This window comes from Scyliorhinus torazame, chromosome 6, assembly GCF_047496885.1.
Source record: "Scyliorhinus torazame isolate Kashiwa2021f chromosome 6, sScyTor2.1, whole genome shotgun sequence".
Lineage (NCBI taxonomy): Eukaryota > Metazoa > Chordata > Chondrichthyes > Carcharhiniformes > Scyliorhinidae > Scyliorhinus > Scyliorhinus torazame.
In genome coordinates, this window is record NC_092712.1 from 63,595,952 (window position 1) to 63,617,580 (window position 21,629).

Consider the following 21,629-nt stretch of genomic DNA (forward strand, 5'->3'; position numbering starts at 1 on the left):
TAAATTAAAAAAAAAAAGTCTTGACTTGGAAGTATATCATTCCTTCACTATCACTGCGTCTGAATCCTGGAACACCCTCCCTAAAAGGCACTGTGGGTGTACCACAGTCCATGATATCGCTCAGGCTGGGTGCAGTCCCTGCAGTGGCCACCACTCCTGGTGGTGCTGCTGGGATTGAAGAGTTGCTGGCCGCTCCTGGGGACAGGATCTGGAGCACTAATGGCAGCTAAAAACTGGCCGATAGACTTAAAATCTGGTCTGAGCTCCAAGAAATGACTGAGGCAAGGCCTTTCCAGCACATAGATGGGGGCCACCACCTCACCATCTTCCCATAAAATCTGAACCATTTTTTTTTTCTTTATTCGTTTATGGAATGGGTGCATCACTGGCTGGGTCAGCATTTATTGCCCATCCCTGAGGGTGTGGTGATATGCCTCACTGTATATACACAAGGGGTTAATGTAAATACACTACAACTAAGTAAACACTGGAGGGAGCACCGGAGATGTCATGACATGCAGACATACGCTAATGAACACATAGAATAGGACACAACCAATGGGCAGTCAAGACACCCAGAGGTGACACTACCACAAGGGGGCATTACAAAACCCATATATAAAAGGACAGGGCACACATGCTCTGTCTCTTTCCACAGGCGACACTTAGAGAGTAGGACAGGGGCAGATCAGAAGCATCACACCCACCGCGTGGCTTAGAGCAGACTGGTTAGTTAGACTGAGTTACTATAGCAAGATTAGCAGGAGAGTCAAACTCATAGAGAACTGTGCTAATGGTTCAATAAATCACATTGAACTTACTTCAAAGTCTGGAGTATCTTTTGGTCAATGCTGCATCGAGTTGCAGCTTGTGTTATCCCATAGTACATAACACATCAGAGGGCATTCCTGAATCAACCACAAAGTGGCAGGTATCAAATGACCTGTTCATGTGCTGTACATTATGTGTAATTAATTCTACATAATGTCTTCACTTAATCAAATTGGAAGAAATAAATATTCAGCTCTGACCTAAATACTTTGGAGAAAGCAGAAAATCTGAAAATAGAAAATCCCTGCAGATTGAGGTCTGTCAGTATTCTGACCTGGAAATGGATTGAATGTGTGTCAAGTGCTTTCAGAGACTAATATGTATGTATGGCTGTTGCTTTCTGCTGAGAAAATTGTACTGATATCATCAGGTGTGGAATGAACTGAAACACTGACCTGTGCTTCATGCAGCTTGCAAAGTATTGAGAACAGATGCTGACTTTTAGAAATGGAAATCGCTGGAAATATAAGGATCCGACAAAAGCAAAAATACTGCCGATACAGGAAAACTTTCAGCCGCTATTTTTTTTTGTTCATTCATGGGATGTGGGCTTCGCTGGCTAGGCCAGCATTTATTGCCCACCCCTAATTGCCCTGAGAAGGTGCTGGTGAGCGGTCTTCTTGAACCGCTGCAGTCCTGGAGTTCCAGGATTCTGTCCCAGTGACAGTGAAGGAACAGCAATATATTTCCAAGTCAGGATATTGAGTGGCTTGGAGGGGAACTCCCAGGTGATTTTTATTCCATGTATCTCCTGCCCTTGTCCTTCTCGATGTTAGCGGTCGTGGTTTTGGAAGGTGCTGGCAAAGGAGACTTGGTGCGTTGCTGCAATGCATCTTGTAAATGGTACACTTGGCAGCCACTGTGGTGGAGGGTGTGAATGTTTATGAATGGAGTGCCTGTTAGGGCTGCTTATGTTTTGGATGATGTGGAGATGCCGGCGTTGGACTGGGGTGAGCACAGTACGAAGTCTTACAACACCAGGTTAAAGTCCAACAGGTTTGTTTCGATGTCACTAGCTTTTGGAGCGCTGCTCCTTCCTCAGGTGAATGAAGAGGTATGTTCCAGAAACATATATATAGACAGATTCAAAGATGCCAGACAATGCTTGGAATGCGAGCATTAGCAGGTGATTAAATCTTTACAGATCCAAAGATGGGGCAACCCCAGGTTAAAGAGGTGTGAATTGTGTCAAGCCAGGACAGTTGGTAGGATTTCACAGGCCAGATGGTGGGGGATGAATGTAATGCGACATGAATCCCAGGTCCCGGTTGAGGCCGCACTCATGTGTGCGGAACTTGGCTATAAGTTTCTGCTCGGCGATTCTGCGTTGTCGTGCGTCCTGAAGGCCGCCTTGGAGAACGCTTACCCGGAGATCAGAGGCTGAATGCCCTTGACTGCTGAAGTGTTCCCCGACTGGAAGGGAATATTCCTGCCTGGTGATTGTCGCACGATGTCCGTTCATTCGTTGTCGCAGCGTCTGCATATGTTTTGGATGGCATCTATGGAGAGAGAATCAGAGCTACTATTTCAGGCCAATGTCCTTTCATCAGAAGATGCAGGACACACCTGGATGAGTACATTAGCTAGATCGGGCCAACACCTGTTTGGGACAACTCCCTGGAGGCCCAGGAGAAGATTGGGCCTTGATTAAGTGGAGAAACCTTCCACCGCCATGCGAGACCCAATTATCACCTCAGATCTTTGGTGTTAGAGGTGGGCTGTGCAGCCCCTTCTGCTTTCGCACACCCCTCCTCCTTTTGACAGCCTTTTGAGCAGGTATGAGTTTGCTCGATGACTGCCAATAACGTTAAAAGGCACCAAGAAGAAAAATCACTTAAGTAGTAGTTAACAAAACACCACCGAGACGTGTCAAATTAGCAGTTCTGTAAATCTCCTGTTAATTGTCAGTCTAATTAAAGAATTGCTAATTATACTGTTTGTAACCTCAAATAATAGCTCAGCTATAAAGTTTTGCTGTCAGGTGCGAGCCTGATATGGAGGGGCGGGGGGGTGGGGAGGTGCAAGAGAAAAATCAATGTGCAGCTGTTAATTTTGCCGGAGCTGTGTAATAAATTAAAAGTCCGTCGCTTTAATGTACTAGAAGTCTGCATCATGATAACAGAGCAATAAAATTTAACACCTGCTTAATAAATGATAATGTACATCTTGACTGGGTAGCTGCAGGGTATCTTAACGCCAATCAGACTCGCTTCTGCCAAAGCAGCAGGAGACTGGGAGATTTTATATGGTCTTAAATCAAAAACAAATATCTTTATTAAGATGGCAAAAGTCTCCGGGAATAGAACTGATGAGTCTAAAGATAGCAACTGCAAATCGGATCGCACGTTTTCAGGAAACAATAGAAAGCGGGATAACAATAAAAGTGTTGAAAAGGTTCAAGGTCTTTCCTTTTCAATGGGACGCAGGCATATATTGAATTATTCAGAGACCATTCAACTGTGAGGCGTGTGGAAGCACAGGCTGTTTCACGTGAGAAAATGACCATTTTTCAGCAATTATCTAGGTCGACACCATAATCTGTCGACGAACCCATTATTTTCCCCCAGGCTTTGTTGGTTAAAATCAAAAGAGGTCATCTTTGAAGGAGCAATATTCCAATCAATACAGCGGAGATGCCGGCCTGGCCACACCGTGCTTTCTCTACCCGGCCTCTTCCGGCAACTCACATATTCCTGAAACTAAATAGGAGACTTCAAGGACGTACCAGTGAGGATTCTGGTTGTGTAAGGGTTAAAACTGGCCTCATTACGCCTGGGCCAAGCAGGAGTCAAACAAAATTAGCCCAAGCTACTGCTTTTGAGAACAATCCAACAATGCCTGTTGGAAATTGTGTGTAGCCTGTCAGATGTGGAAAAGGATGGCACTCACGGTGACGCCCCCCAGGCATGAATAGCTCCTAATATTCAATGCCTGTCCTCACAAAAAGTAAGGGTAAATTAACAGAGGATGCCCGGCTGAGTAAGGCTTTGGTATTTATTGGGATAAACATTCGGAGTGTGTGGGAGGGGTTGAAATTATTTACGGGAAACTAGGAATATGGGTTTCTCGGATCATTGCAGGGCATGTTATTCTCCACGTCTCCCGCCAACAGCCAGCCTGACCGACAGAATGGTGGTCTGCCAAGTAAAAGCTGTCGCTGTGGTGACACTGATGAAAGTCATTGTGAGGAGAAAGAGATCGCTGAAGAATGCAAGACCCTTATCCTGAAGGAGCCAGGAAGGTGCCATCAGGCATTCACAGAGAGGAGGTTTCTGTTATGGGGGAGGTCTGGGGGGGGGTGCAGGATTTGCATTTTTTGGGGGGAGGGAAGACCTCTGATGTACTTTGAGGCACCTACCATAAATACTTACCAGTTGCCCCAGCGTGAGGCCCACCATGTCAGGGCTACACTGATAGATACTTGTTGAAATCCATGCCCGCGTGAATTCAGGTCCAGAGGACTGGAGCATCACGGAGGCATGGAGAATCCAGTGTCCATCCCGTTTGTATGCTGACACGATGCATGTACCTTGATGTTGCCACCTGCAGGGGATCGGAAACGGATCAGCGCCGGCATCGATCCCGTTTTTCCCCCCCCGACGCTGGATTCCCACCACATTGGGAACTCTGTTCCCGATGGTGATGGGCAGCAGAGAATTCAGTCCCATACCTTCAGTCCCTACATCCAAGTCATTTATATAAATTGTAAATAGTTCTGGCCCCAGCTTATTCCTGTGGCACACCAGTCATTACATCCTGCCAACCAGAAAAAAGCTCATTTATGCCTACTCTGTTTCCTGTTACCTAGTCAATCTTCTATCTGTGCCAATATGTTACCCCGTACAACATGAGCATTTAGTTTCTGCCATAACCTTTGATGAGGACCTTATCAAATTCCTTCTTGAAATCTACGGTACATCCATCAGTTCCCCTTTATCCACTGAACATGTGACTCCTTCAAAGAACTTCAATAAATTGTTAAAACATGAATTTCCTTCCACACAACCATATTGATTCTGCCTGATTGTCTTGAATTTTGCTAAGTGCCCTGCTGTAACATATTTAATCAAATCTTCTAACATGTCCCAATGTCAGATGTTAGACTAAATTGCCTGGTGTTTTCTACTATCTGTTACCCTCCCTTTTTGAATAAAGGAGTTACTCCATTCCAATCTAATGGAACCTTCACCAAATCCAGGAAATTTTGGAAAATTAAAACCAATGCACCAACTATCGCTCTCGCCACTTCTTTTCCAAAGGTGAATTGTATCCGGACCTGAACCTGCAGCCTCAACATTTTGCTCAGTACCACTTCCTTGGTGATTGTATTTTTTCAGAAGTCCTCCCTCCCTTTCATTTCCTGATTTACAGCTATTTCTGGGATGTGACTTATGTTCCCTTCGAGAAGACTAATGCAAAATACCTGTTCAATTCATCTGCCATCTCCCTACTTTCGATTATCAATCCTCAGATGCACTTTCTATAGGGCTAAAGCCCACTTTTGTTACGATCCCAATCAATGCTGTAACAGGATCGGAAAATCCCAGAATGGAACTCTGGCTCAACAGACTGTACCATTTACTTTATTTGGTAAAACGTGTTGGAGGAACACAAGGTCGCTAATTAGGTTTAACAACAAGAAAACAAAAATTCATTAAACAGAAAAAATTGAATTATACAACAAAACTCTTCCTTCCCCTTTATCTTAACAATTACACACAGGTTTTAGGATTAACACTGATTACAAAGTACATTATACACTACAATGGTCTCCTTAGAACACAAAGTCCTTTTTAAGCACACAAGATGACTGTGGTAAAACACAATCCTCTCTGAACCCAGGTGAATGTCTGTCGATTTCTCCTCAAAAGATCCCCCCAGATGATTTGTTTTCCCATGAGCCACCTTATCTTATTGAACTCCAGTTTCCACACGAGTTATTTCAAATTCTGCTTTCAAAAGTCACACTTTCAAATTTTCTTTTAAATTATGCTTTCCGTCAGTTGCTTTCCCTCTTGTGATCTCAGGCAGTCCTCTGCTCAATAGTATCTTCCCGGTCTGACTTGGTTAACTCTGAACTGGCCTCCCCATCTTCAACAGCGGACCAGGCAGTTCAGTGAGGACTCAAAGCAGAAACACTTTCCTTTTCCTAACATCTGCTCCCTCAGACAAATGATTTTAAAACAGTGTCAGTGCCAGAAGCTTCCTCAAAACCCCCAGCACTTGAAAAAACTTCAAATCCCATGACAGCCTTTGAAATGCTAAGCATCCATTCAATTTCACAGAGCAGTTCCTTTCACTAGCCTGTGATTGACAGCTTAATGATTCAGACACAGCTGCTGAAGGTATTTGTTTATTTCCACTCATGCTTGAATGCATTTCACATACTCTGCTTAGAAGCTAAACATAATGTTTATAAACACCCTTGCTATGATTGCTAGTTCCTGACATTATCAAAACAGCAAAGTAGTTTTACTTCGAAAGACAAAGTGTTCCTCTTTTGATTCTTGATAATCGGCTTCCAGCTCGTTAATTGCATGCTAATCACTATTTTGCATTTTCCTCCTGTGCGGAGCAGGCAGTGCCAGTGGTGGTGCAGCGGAGGACAGGAATAGGTCGGGCGTCTGGTGCCGGTCCCGTTTTACTGCCGAAGCTCCATTCTCTGCCCGATTGAAATTCCTGATTGCAATGATGGGAATGGAGAATCTCGGCCAAAGCCGTTAGTTTTGTGCTTTTATTATTTCTGCAGCTTCTAGTCTTATTTGCTGATTTACTCTTAAATTTGTAGTCTCTGGCCCTGTCTGTCACTGTCTATTTATCACTTCACACATTAGTACCTTTCTCTCTTGCCTGGTGTCTACTTTGACCATATCTTCCCAGATTTAGAACACAGCCATAGAACAGTACAGCACAGTGCAGGCCCTTCGTCCCACGATGTTGTGCCGACCACTTATCCTAATCTAAGATCAACCTAACCTACACCCCTTCAATTTACTGTTGTCCATGTGCCTGTCCAAGAGTTGCTTCAATGTCCCTAATGACTGACTCCACCACCTCCGCTGGCAGTGCATTGCACGCACTCACCACTCTCTGTGTAAAGAATCGACATCTGACATCTCCCCTATACCTTCCTCCAATCATCTTAAAATTATGTCCCCTCGTGACAGCCATTTCCGCCCTGGGGAAAAGTCTCTGGCTATCCACTCTATCCATGCCTCTCATCACCTTGTACACCTCTATAAAGTCACCTCTCTTCCTTCTTCTCTCCAGTGAGAAAAGCCCTAGCTCCCTCAACCTTTCTTCATAAGACATGCCCTCCAGTCCAGGCAGCACCCTGGTAAATCTCCTCTGCACCCTCTCCAAAGCATCCACATCCTTCCCATAATGATGGGACCAGAATTGGACACAATATTCCAAGTGTGGTCTAACTAGAGTTTTATAAAGCTGCAGCAAAACCTCGCGGCTCTTAAACTCAATCCCCCTGTTAATGAAACCCAACACACCATATGCCTTCCTATCAACCTGGGTGGCAACTTTGATGGATGTATGTACATGGACCCCAAGGTCCCTCTGTTCCTCCACACTTCAAGAATCCTGCTTTTAACCCTGTATTCAGCATTCAAATTTGATCTTTCAAAATGAATCACTTCACATTTATCTAGGTTGAATTCCATCTGCCACTTCTCAGCCCAACTCTGCATCCTGTCAATGTCCTGTTGTAACCTGCAACAGCCCTCGACACTATCTACAACTCCACCAACCTTCATGTCATCGGCAAACTTACTAACCCACGTTTCCACTTCCTCATTCATTTATAAAAACCACAAAGAGCAGAGGTCCCAGAACAGATCCCTGCGGGACATCACTGGTCACCGACCTCCAGGCGGAATACTTTCCATTCACTACCACTCGCTGTCTTCTTTCAGGCAGCCAATTCTGTAACCAGACAGCCAAATTTCCCTGTATCCCATGCCCCCTGAATTTCTGAATGAGCCTACCATGGGGAACCTCATCAAATGCCTTGCTGAAATCCATATACACCACATTCACTGCCCGACCTTCATCAACGTGTCTCGTCAAATCCTCAAAGAATTCAATGAGGCTTGTGAGGCATGTCCTGCCTCTCACAAAGCCATGCTGACTATCTTTAATCAAACTATGTTTCTCTAAATAATCATAAATCCTATCTCTCAGAATTGTTTCCAGTATTTTGCTCACCACAGACTGGTCTGTAATTCCCAGGGATTTCCCTATTCCCTTTCTTGAACAGGGGAACAACATTCGCCTCCCTCCAATCATCCGGTACTACTCCAGTGGAGAGTGAGGACGCAAAGATCATCGTCAACGGCGCAGCAATCTCCTCCCTTGTTTCCCGTAGTAACCTTGGGTATATCCCGTCTGGCCCAGGGGACTTATCTATCCTGGTTCCTTTCCTCCACTATTTAGTTCCAAACTCTCTCTACTTTCCTAGTTATGTGACTTGCTAGAACATCAGCCCCAGCACAGCTCAAGAGTAGACAGTCTCAACAACACAAATCGCACTTTCCATGTTATTGGTGCCAGAGTCCCATGAACAAGAACCCGATTCTACCATGCCAGTTTTTGAGCCACGCATTCATTTCTCTAATCTTATTTGTCCTCGGCCAATTTGCGCGTGGTTCAAGCAATAACCCAGAGAGATGCAGCACGGTGGCACAGTGGTTAACACTGCTGCCTCACGGTGGTCCCAGGCTCTGGGTCACTGTCCGCATGGAGTTTGTACATTTTCCCCGTGTCTGCGTGGGTTTCGCTCCCACAACCCAAAGATGTGTAGGGTAGGTGGATTGGCCACACTAAATTGCCCCTTAATTGGAAAAAATGAACTGGGTACTCTAAATTTATAAAAACAAAAAAAAAGGTAAGAGATTATTACCTTTTGAGGTTCGGTTTCTGAACTTGGCGCCTAGCTCCTCAAACTGATTATGCAAAGCCACCTTCCTCACTCTACCTATGTCACTGGTGATGACATGGACCATGGCCTTTTGATCCTCCCTCTCCCATTGTAGGTTCCTCTCTAGCATTGAGCAGATGTAACGAACCCTGGCACTGGGCAGGCAACAAAGCCTTCTGGACTCGCTGGTCGCTGCAGAGATCAGTGTCGATCCCCCTCACCTACTACCATTGCATTCCTTTGTGCTTCCCCCATTTGAATGGCTTCTGGTACCAACGTCACAGTCAGTTAGTTCATCCAAACAAGCTGAAAGAACCACAAACCTGTTGGGCTATTGCAGAGGCTGACACTCCTGTCCTCTGGGTTCCCTTACCTGCCTCAGCTGCAGTCAGACCGTCCTGTCCTTGGCCACCTTCCAAATCAGAAGACCCTATCCCAATGTGTGTGACCGTCTCCTGGTGCAAAGTGTTCAGATAACTCTCACCTTCCCTAATGTGTCACAATGTCTGCAGCTCAGCCTCCAGCACAAGGCTCTGTGCCAAAGTTCCTTACGCCTCAGACCCTTACTACAGACATGCTTGCCCTGGATCACACTGCTATGCAGGAGCTCGTGCATGCTGCATCCATGATCTATTACCGCTCCTGCCATATTTATGTGCTTTAATTAATTACTCAGAATCCCTGCACTGCAGGAGGCCATTCAGCCCATCGAGGCTGCACCGACCCTCTGAAAGAGCAACCCACCTAGGCCCAATCCCCCATCGTATCCCCATAACCCCACCTAAGGGCAATTTTTCATGGCCAATCCACCTAACCTGCGCATCTTTGGACTGGAGAGGAAACAGGAGCACCCGGAGGAAATCCACACAGACACGCGGAGAACAGAATTATTTGTATTATATATTTATTAATCTCATCACAAATCCTGAATTATTTTAAACCTCAGGGGTAGAATAAACCTTGCCCGTTTACCAGATACCTGGCAGACAGAATCAGTACAAAGTAGAAGGCCATTTGGCCCATCGAGTCTGCACCGACCCTCTGAAAGAACACTATGTCCACTCTCCACCCTATCCCCGTAACTCAGTAGCCCCACCCAACGTTTTGGACACCAAGGGGCAATTTAGCACAGCCAATCCACCTAACCTGCACATCCTTGGACTGTGGGAGAAAACTGGAGCACCCGGAGGAAAGCTGCACAGACACAAGGCGGCACAGTAACACAGTGGTTAGCACTGTTGCTTCACAACTCCAGGGTCCCAAGTTCGATTGCTGGCTTGGGTCACTGTCTGTGTGGAGTTTGTACTTCTTCCCCGTGTCTGCATGGGTTTGCTCAGGGTGCTCCGGATTCCTCCCACAGTTCAAAGATGGTCAGGAAAATCGGCCATGCTAAATTGCCGTTAGTGTCCAAGAAGGTTAGGTGGGTTTCTTGGGTTGTGGAGATGAGGTGGAGGTGTGGGCTTAAGTTGGGTGCTCTTTCCAAGGGCCAGTGCAGACTCGATGGGCCGAATGGCCTCTTTCTGCACTGTAAATTCTATGATTCTTTGAAAGTGCAAACTCTACACAGGCAGTCACCCAAGGTGGGAATTGAACCCGGGGCCCTGGCGTTGTGAGGCAGCAATGCTAAATCGTTGTGCCACCGTGCTGCCCACACTCTTATAACTCTTTTAACTATGAAGGGGAACCAGTAGATATAATATACTTCGATTTCCAAAAAGCATTCGATAATGTACCACCCAAAAGACTACTTACTAAGATAAAACCCCATGGTGTTGGCGGTTGTATATTAGCACAGATAGAGATTGGCTCTCAGTAAACTTCTAATTTCTTCCCTTGTATTGAGCAAGAACCAATTCCTACAGGGTGTAAAAGTTTGAAAAAGCCAAGTAATATCTCCCTCCCCTCCTCACGGACCTCCCTCAGCTCACAAAACTCTCGCACACCTTTGAGGTCGCACTGAAAACGTGTGAACGTATTTGTTCTGAACACAGGGACTAGCTGAGCCCAGGTCCAGCAAAGACCAGTTCAGGCCAGTCTCCTTAATTAACTCTTTCAGCTGCTGCCAGTGGAAAAATTCAAACTCCCTGCTCAGGCCCCTGGACTCTTTTGAGGCCAATCAACTAATTATACAAAAAGAAAATAACTCGGGGACAAATTAAAAGGGGCCACTCCTGGTAGGGGCACTGCCCAAAGAAACAAAGATCAATGCAAACTTGACAAACATCAAATCAAAGTGCGGTTCAGAGGATCAATAAAGCACTCCAGTTCCTGCGGTGCCCACTGTTCATGGAAAGCCTCGATGGTGCCCGTGGATACTGCATGCGCCCTCTCGCGGGACACCCGGCCACGAACATAGCTGCGAACGAGGGGAAGAAAGTCCGGCCGGACAACCCCCTCAGTCGCCCGCTGCCGGAACATGTTAATGCCGAATTTCACCAGGCCCAGGATGAGGTTCACAAGGATGTCCTCCACCTTCCCCGCTCCTTTTCACCGGGTGCCTGTAGATCAGGAGCGTGGGACTGAAGTGCAAAGAACACCAGGAGGTTAAGAAACTAAAAAAAGGGGGTGTAGCCGAAAGCATTCAACGTAGACATGATGCACGGATTCTACAAGACAGCAAAAATGGCAAGATCCTTGGAAGTCCATGAACCGATGCAATCAGTCATTGCACGGCACTGCTGCATGCATCACCCTCCACCCCAGGTCCCCAGGATTGAGGGGGAGGACATCTCCATAAAGGGACCAAGAGTGGGGATCTCCGCCACCGGATGACAACAAGGCGTGTCCGGACGATGGGCAAGGATAAGGAGTGAAGGGTGGCTTAGGCCCTGCATGAAGCTTAGAATTGAAACAGTTTTTACAGTTAATTGTTAAATATATTAGATTCATTTTCAAAAAAAATAAATTTAGAGTACCCAAATCATTTTTCCAATTAAGGAGCAATTTAGCGTGTCCAATCCACCTACCCTGTACACCTTTGGGTTGTGGGGTCGAAACCCACGCAAACACGGGGAGAATGTGCAAACTCCACACGGACAGTGACCCAGAGGTGGGATCAATATTAGATTCATAGGAAGATATTTAACTTTCCCTCAGCTCACCAAACTCTTTGACTCCATTGAGGTTACACTCCAATCAGTTTGCAGGCACGGGGCCGGGCCGGAGAATCCCCGCGACCGGCGCGAATCACGCCACGCCGCCCCGACACCGGCACGGGAATCAGCGCCATTGGTGCCGGCGTGGTGTCAGTCGGTGGTTGCTCTGCGCGGCCAGCCCGCCATTTCTCGGCCCGGGATAGGCTGAGCGGCCGTCGTAAAAACGCCGAATCCCGCCGGCGCAATCCACACCTGCTCTCAGCCGGCAGGAACTCAGCGTGGAAGGGTCGGGGGGCGGCCTGGCCGGGGTGGGGGGGGGGGGGGTCCGACCCCGGGGCGGGGACTCCGATGTGGCCTGGCCCGCGATCGGGGCCCACCGATCGGCGGGCCAGCCTCTCTGGCTGGGGTCTCCTTTCCTCTGCGCCGGCCCCTGTAGTCCTGCGCCATGTTGCATCGGGGCCGGCGCGTTGAAGGAAGCCACTGCATATGGGCGTTGGCGCCAGTGCCACTGCGCATGCACGGATCCCGCGGCACCCAGTTCGCGCCGGGATCAGCAGCTGGAGCGGCGTGAACCGCTCCAGTGCCGTGTTGGCCCCCTGTAGGGGCCAGAATTGCTGACCCTGAGGCCGTGTTGATGCCATCCGTCGGATCACCGTCCGTCCGTCAGGATCACCGAATCCCACCCACGGTTTTTCATTTTGATATATTCCCATTATGCTACTAGTGGCTGCAATGGTCACTGGAAACTAAAGGCAGTACACTTTCTTTCTCTTTCCCATCAGATTATGATGATATGTTTCCATCGAGACACCAGTTATTGTCTCACACCATTAGCAGTGCAATCACTGATTATCCTGATGTGTTGGTGTTTATGCCTTTGTGATCATTTGTGAATGTGCGGCCTAGGCAGGCAGTAACCTACCAGTCCCTGCTCACCTGGCTTTAAGCCCGCTGGGGTTCTGTTGTCCAGTGTTTTCAGCCGAGTAATTGCATGTCCTCCTGGTGTCCTTCCGTGAGATGTGAGGAGGATGTAAAGAAGCCTCAAGGGCAGTTAGACAGGCCAGGAACATGGCAGATGGTGTTTGAGTGTCCAAAGTGTAGGCTCTTCCCTGTGGTCCGAACAACAGAAAGGCAAACTTTCCCAGATGTTGAGATAATGAGAAGTGTTGATGGCCAAACGGGCCTGGGTGTCCTTATTCATAAGTAACTCTCAGCTAATGTGCAGTGATGCCAGCAATTACAGAGCCATCTGGTAAAATGGCCTTTATTGCAAGAGAAATTGAGTCCAGGTTTAAAGGAGCCTGCCTGGAGTTGTTTGGAGCCTTGATTGTAGCTGGAGTAATGTTTGTCTCATTGGTCTCCTGCCTAGGCGAGGGATTGCAACCAGGTACCACCAGAATAACCCCAGGGACTGTGGGATTATCCTATGAGGTGAGAGTGAGAAGGCTAGACCTGTATTATCTACAGTTCAGAAGAACGAGAGGCAATCTCAGTGCAGCATTACTGGGCTCAACAGGCTGGATACAGGAAAAATGTTTCCATGGCTGAGTTATCTAGAACCAGGGAACATGGCCTCAGAAAAAGAGGTAGGCCGTAGAGAACTGATATTTGCAGGAATTTCTTCACTGAGGTTGTTGTGTATTTGGAAGCCTCCACACCATTGGATAGTGAAAGCACTGTCATTGACAAATAGATTGTTAGTTTTCTAGATGTCAATGAGGATAGTGAGGGGAAATCAGCTACAAGATAGATCAGCCTTGTCCGAGGCAAATGGCTAAGTAGGCCCAAGAATGCTGCTCTTTCCTATGTTCCTGTGACCCTAGATTTGCTTGACTCTGCAAGGCATTGTTCCCATCTGGAGCAAGTGTCAGGGGGATATGACTGCATCCCTTCCAAAGTAATACTCCATGTGGGCTTGCTGGAACCAAGAGACAGAACAAGAGACAGGGGACGAGGTCATTGGAGTATGCAGTGTCATGCATGTACTGTTGTGCGTGTACTATGGTGCATATTTGGCACAAGTGGCATGTGTTCCAATACAGGCCAGCACAAGCAAAGGATCACATTGCCCGCAGAGGCAATGTGACATAGTACAATTTATTTCATCCACCAGAAATCAAGGTCAATGAAAGTTAACCATAGAATAGAATCCTACAGTGCAGAAGGAGGCCATTTGGCCCATCGAGTCTGCACCAACCCTCTGAAAAACCACCATACCAGAACCCACTCCACCACCCCATCCCCGCAACCCCAGCTAAACTGCGCATCCCTGGACACTAAGGGGCAATTTAGTATGGGCAATCCACCAAACCTGTACGTCTTTAGACTGTGGGAGGAAACCGGAGCATCCAGAGGAAACCGACGCAGACACGGGGAGAATGTAAAACTCCACACAGACAGTCACCCAAGGCCGGAATCGAACCTGGGTTTCTGGCGCTGTGAAGGAGCAGTGTTAATCACTTTGCCACCGTGCCGCTCATCTGAGGACATCCCTGATGCGACCATTAATTTACACAAGGCAGAGAATTGAAGTGAACAGTGGCTTTAATCAACTAGAACAGTGCCTGCCTGCGACTGCTCTGCACTGAGAGTCGCCTACAGGGCAGCTGCTCTATATACCTCACCTCAAGGGGGCGGAGCCAGGCGTGGAGCCCACAAGGGCACCAACATGATACAAGCGGTGTAATATAATACAATGGTCCATAGGTGGAGCCCACAAGGGTAACAACATAGTACAATGCAATACAGTGGTGAATGGTTGCCATAATACGTTCACCACAATCCCTTATCTCAAAGGGGACAGCCCTGCAAATGATGGGGTGCACCAAATATAATGGCATATGTAATGAAGCACATCCCAGGACATCCTAAGGTGTTGCTCTGGTATTGCTACTCCCTCATCTGCAGGTAGCGGCAGTGTCTGTGATATATCCCACATCGGGCCAATGTTCACCGTCACACTGGCCCCTGGTTTACCAGCATCCTGCCGAGGCTCTTCTGCCGCTGCTTCTTGCCTCTCCGGCTGTTGCTGATCCTGGCTCTGCACCATCCTGTGCCTATTTCTTCTCAGCTGGACCATAGCCGATGGAAGGACAGGGTTCCTTGGTGTAATTAACGTAAAGGCCTGAGGTGATCGATGAACAAATGCAGCGATCCATCATTTTCAGCATATTCCTTGAAGCTTCTCCTCCATCTCTGGTCACTTCAGCCAAAGGGAAGCTGTGTACCTAGTACTGGCCTAGTCCTGGCCTCCTCCCACCCCACCATGGTGAAATCCATCCTAGAAGACAACAGCTGAGTTCTCTTCTCATTCATACATCCATGTTTATGGTCACATGAACACATGCCATATTGACAGGAATAATGAAAGCCATATCTGCGCACCGTCCCTCCGACACTATCGAGTTTCCTTCCATCATCCCTGATGCACAAGTGAGAGGCCCTTGCCTTTTCATTTCAGATATGCCATGTACCCCATTAGCAGCTATAACCATCTCAGCAGACAGATTGCTGCCATCTTACACTTGGGCACAGTGGAGCTGCCACCTCCCTCCCTCATGTCTCTGCCTCAGTCAACAGGAGATGCTCTTTGGCAGTTAGTTTACTGCAGCTTCTGACCTTGAATGAGACCCTTGAGTCATGGAGGAATGCTGTTGTCTTGTGAGATTGAACATAAAGAGAACACACCTGAACATGTATCTCCATCCAGTACACTCCTGATTATTAGGGTGCCCCTTTAAGCACACCATTAACTCCTCTTGCCAGTAAATAGCCTCCCCTCAATTTCGGTGTTGGCTATTAAGAACTACATTTGGACCTATCAATTAGAAAATGGTGCATATTACTTTGCAAAGATGCGTCAGCATCTTGCACCAAGTCACACAGCAAGTTCAGCCATCAACCTCCATCCACACCACATTTGAATTCTCTTCCCCACTGTTAGCCTTCAACCTCCCCCCACCAATACCTCTGACCCAATTATCATTATTGAAACGCCTGCTCTCCTTGCTGAGCCCATAACCGTTGATGTCCCCCTGCCCATCCAGACACAGACCTCCCCATTCCCAGGGCCATATGTACGCTGACTTACTGCAACTCCCCCGTAAGGTCATCCAGAACCCGCCCATGTCCTTGCAATGAACTCCCTCTCAGAATAAACTCCACCACTCTCACTGTCAATGCTTCCCAGTACCGTCATTTAAACCCTCAATACCCAACTATGAATAACAGTAATCCTGCTCTTTAGACTTACCTCACACCAAAGTTCACAGCCAAGAATGCCCGTTATCCCTCCATCATCCAACAATAGGGCAGTCACATTTATGCCCCCGACATCCACCAATTCTTTCCCAGATAGTCTGGTTTCCTTCCCGACACCCACTCCCTGGCACCCTCCCATTCTTCCCCAGACACCCTCCCACCCACCCCCTGGCACCCTCCCATTCTCCTCCAGACACACTCCCACCCACCCCCTGGCACCCTCCCATTCTTCTCCAGACACCCTCCCACCCACCCCCTGGCACCCTCCCACTCTTCCCCAGATACCCTCCCACCCATCCCCTGGCACCCTCCCATTCTTCCCCAGACACCCTCCCACCCACCCCCTGGCATCCTCCCATCCTTCCCCAGACACCTTCCCACCCACACCCTGGCACCCTCCCATTCTTCTCCAGACACATTCCCACCCATCCCCTGGCACCCTCTCATTCTACCCCAGTCACCCTCTCACCCACCCCCTGGCACCCTCCCATTCTTCTCCAGACACCTTCCCACCCAGCCCCTGGCACCCTCCCATTCTTGCCCAGACACCTTCACACCCACCCCCTGGCACCCTCCCATTCTTCTCCAGACACCTTCCCACCCACCCCCTGGCACCCTCCCATTCTTCCCCAGACACTTTCCCACCCACCCCCTGGCATCCTCCCATTCTTCTCCAGACACCTTCCCACCCAAACCCCTGGCACCCTCCCATTCTTCCCCAGACACCTTCACACCCACCCCCTGGCACCCTCCCATTCTTCCCCAGACACCTTCCCACCCACCCCCTGGCACCCACCCATTCTTCTCCAGACACCTTCCCACCCACCCCCTGGCACCCTCCCATTCTTCCCCAGTCACCTTCCCACCCACCCCCTGGCACCCTCCCATTCTTCCCCAGACACCTTCCCACCCACCCCCTGGCATCCTCCCATTCTTCTCCAGACACCTTCCCACCCATCCCCTGGCACCCTCCTATTCTTCCCCAGACACCCTCCCACCCACCCCTTGGCATGCTCCCATTCGTCTTCAGACACCTTCCCACCCAGCCCCTGGCACCCTCCCATTCTTCCCCAGACACCTTCCCACCCAACCCCTGGCACCCTCCCATTCTTCCCCAGACACCTTCCCACCCACCCCCTGGCACCCTCCCATTCTTCTCCAGACACATTCCCACCCATCCCCTGGCACCCTCCCATTCTACCCCAATCACCCTCTCACCCACCCCCTGGCACCCTCCCATTCTTCCCCAGACACCTTCCCACCCAACCCCGGCACCCTCCCAACCTTCCCCAGACACCTTCCCACCCACCCCCTGGCACCCTCCCATTCTTCTCCAGACACCTTCCCACCCACCCCCTGGCACCCTCCCATTCTTCCGCAGACACCTTCCCACCCAACCCCTGGCACCCTCCCATTCTTCTCCAGACACATTCCCACCCACCCCCTGGCACCCTCCCATTCTTCCCCAGACACCCTCCCACCCACTCCCTGGCACCCTCCTATTCTTCCCCAGACACCCTCCCACCCATCCCCTGGCATCCTCCCATTCTTCTCCAGACACCCTCCCACCCACCCCCTGGCACCCCCCCATTCTTCCACAGACAACCTCCCACCCACCCCCTGGCAACCTCCCATTCTTCCCCAGACACCCTCCCACCCACCCCCTGGCACCCTCCCATCCTTCCCCAGACACCCTCCCACCCACCCCCTGGCACCCTCCCATTCTTCCCCAGACACCCTCCCACCCATCCCCTGGCACCCTGCCACTCTTCCACAGACACCCTCCCATCCACCCCCTGGCACCCTCCCATTCTTCTCCAGACACCCTCCCACCCACCCCCTGGCACCCTCCCACTCTTCCCCAGACACCCTCCCACCCATCCCCTGGCACCATCCCATTCTTCCCCAGACACCCTCCAACCCACCGCCTGGCACCCTCCCATTCTGCCCCAGAAACATTCCCACCCATCCCCTGGCATCCTCCCATTCTTCTCCAGACACCTTCCCACCCATCCCCTGGCACCCTCCCATTCTTCCCCAGACACCCTCCCACCCACCCCCTGGCATCCTCCCATCCTTCACCAGACACCTTCCCACCCACACCCTGGCACCCTCCCATTCTTCTCCAGACACATTCCCACCCATCCCCTGGCACCCTCTCATTCTACCCCAGTCACCCTCTCACCCACCCCCTGGCACCCTCCCATTCTTCTCCAGACACCTTCCCACCCAGCCCCTGGCACCCTCCCATTCTTGCCCAGACACCTTCACACCCACCCCCTGGCACCCTCCCATTCTTCTCCAGACACCTTCCCACCCACCCCCTGGCACCCTCCCATTCTTCCCCAGACACTTTCCCACCCACCCCCTGGCATCCACCCATTCTTCTACAGACACCTTCCCACCCATCCCCTGGCACCTCCCATTCTTCCCCAGACACCTTCACACCCACCCCCTGGCACCCTCCCATTCTTCCCCAGACACCTTCCCACCCACCCCCTGGCACCCACCCATTCTTCTCCAGACACCTTCCCACCCACCCCCTGGCACCCTCCCATTCTTCCCCAGTCACCTTCCCACCCACCCCCTGGCACCCTCCCATTTTTCCCCAGACACCTTCCCACCCATCCCCTGGCACCCTCCCATTCTACCCCAATCACCCTCTCACCCACCCCCTGGCACCCTCCCATTCTTCCCCAGACACCTTCCCACCCAACCCCTGGCACCCTCCCAACCTTCCCCAGACACCTTCCCACCCACCCCCTGGCACCCTCCCATTCTTCTCCAGACACCTTCCCACCCACCCCCTGGCACCCTCCCATTCTTCCGCAGACACCTTCCCACCCAACCCCTGGCACCCTCCCATTCTTCTCCAGACACATTCCCACCCACCCCCTGGCACCCCCCCATTCTTCCCCAGACACCCTCCCACCCACTCCCTGGCACCCTCCTATTCTTCCCCAGACACCCTCCCACCCATCCCCTGGCATCCTCCCATTCTTCTCCAGACACCCTCCCACCCACCCCCTGGCACCCCCCCATTCTTCCACAGACAACCTCCCACCCACCCCCTGGCAACCTCCCATTCTTCCCCAGACACCCTCCCATCCACCCCCTGGCACCCTCCCATCCTTCCCCAGACACCCTCCCACCCACCCCCTGGCACCCTCCCATTCTTCCCCAGGCACCCTCCCACCCATCCCCTGGCACCCTGCCACTCTTCCACAGACACCCTCCCATCCACCCCCTGGCACCCTCCCATCCTTCCCCAGACACCCTCCCACCCACCCCCTGGCACCCCCCCATTCTTCCACAGACAACCTCCCACCCACCCCCTGGCAACCTCCCATTCTTCCCCAGACACATTCCCATCCACCCCCTGGCACCCTCCCATCCTTCTCCAGACACCTTCCCATCCACCCCCTGGCACCCTCACATTCTACCCCAGACACCTTCCCACCCACCCCTGGCACCCTCACATTCTTCTACAGACACATTCCCACCCATCCCCTGCCACCCTCCCATTCTACCCTAGTCACCCTCTCACCCACCCCCTGGCACCCTCCCATTCTTCCCCAGACACCCTCCCACCCACCCCCTGGCACCCTCCCATTCTTCTCCAGACACCTTCCTCCCCAGCCCCTGGCACCCTCCAATTCTTCCCCAGACACCTTCCCACCAACCCCTGGCACCCTCCCATTCTTCTCCAGACACCCTCCCACCCACCCCCTGGCACCCACCCATTCTTCCCCAGACACCTTCCCACCCACCCCCTGGCACCCTCCCATTCTTCTCCAGACACCCTCCCACCCACACCCTGGCACCCTCCCATTCTTCTCCAGACACCCTCCCACCCACCCCCTGGCACCCTCCCATTCTTCTCCAGACACCTTCCCACCCACTCCCTGGCACCCTCACATCCTTCCCCAGACACCTTCCCACCCACCCCTGGCATCCTCCCATTCTTCCCCAGACACCTTCCCACCCACTCCCTGGCATCCTCCCATTCTTCTTCAGACACCTTCCCACCCACCCCCTGGCACCCTCCCATCCTTCCCCAGCCACCTTCCCACCCACCGCCTGGCACCCTCCCTTTCTTCTCCAGACACATTCCCACCCATCCCCTGGCACCCTCCCATTCTACCCCAGTCACCCTCTCACCCACCCCCTGGCACCCTCCCATTCTTCTCCAGACACATGCCCACCCAGCCCCTGGCACCCTCCCATTCTTCCCCAGACACCTTCACACCCACCCCCTGGCACCCTCCCATTCTTCTCCAGACACCTTCCCACCCACCCCTGGCACCCTCCCATTCTTCCCCAGGCACCTTCCCACCCACCCCCTGGCATCCTCCCATTCTTCTCCAGACACCTTGCCACCCATCCCCTGGCACCCTCCCATTCTTCCCCAGACATCCTCCCACCCACCCCTTGGCATGCTCCCATTCTTCTTCAGACACCTTCCCACCCAGCCCCTGGCACCCTCCCATTCTTCCCCAGACACCTTCCCACCCAACCCCTGGCACCCTCCCATCCTTCCCCAGACACCTTCCCACCCACCCCCTGGCACCCTCCCATTCTTCTCCAGACACATTCCCACCCATCCCCTGGCACCCTCCCATTCTTCCCCAGACACCCTCCCACCCATCCCCTGGCACCCTCCCATTCTTCTCCAGACACCCTCCCACCCACTCCCTGGCACCCTCCCATTCTTCTCCAGACACCCTCCCACCCACCCCCTGGCACCCTCCCACTCTTCCCCAGACACCCTCCAACCCACCCCCTGGCACCCTCCCATTCTGCCCCAGAAACATTCCCACCCACCCCCTGGCATCCTCCCATTCTTCTCCAGACACCTTCCGACCCATCCCCTTGCACCCTCCCATTTTTCCCCAGACACCCTCCCACCCACCCCCTGGCATCCTCCCATCCTTCCCCAGACACCTTCCCACCCACCCCCTGGCACCCTCCCATTCTTCCCCAGACACCTTCCCACCAACCCCTGGCACCCTCCCATTCTTCTCCAGACACCCTCCCACCCACCCCCTGGCACCCTCCCATTCTTCCCCAGACACCTTCCCACCCACCCCCTGGCACCCTCCCATTCTTCTCCAGACACCCTCCCACCCACCCCCTGGCACGCTCCCATTCTTCCCCAGACACCCTCCCACCCACCCCCTGGCACCCTCCCATTCTTCTCCAGACACCTTCCTACCCAGCCCCTGGCACCCTCCCATTCTTCCCCAGACACCTTCCCACCAACCCCTGGCACCCTCCCATTCTTCTCCAGACACCCTCCCACCCACCCCCTGGCACCCTCCCATTCTTCCCCAGACACCTTCCCACCCACCCCCTGGCACCCTCCCATTCTTCTCCAGACACCCTCCCACCCACCCCCTGGCACCCTCCCATTCTTCTCCAGACACCCTCCCACCCACCCCCTGGCACCCTCCCATTCTTCTCCAGACACCTTCCCACCCACCCTCTGGCACCCTCACATCCTTCCCCAGACA

The 21,629-nt window shown here is 51.5% G+C and overlaps 1 protein-coding gene across 1 annotated transcript in view; it reads right to left on the reverse strand.

The window, feature by feature from the left end:
* Nucleotides 1-21,629, reverse strand: part of adarb2 (adenosine deaminase RNA specific B2 (inactive)) — a 1,014,773-nt gene that overhangs the window by 921,600 nt on the left and 71,544 nt on the right.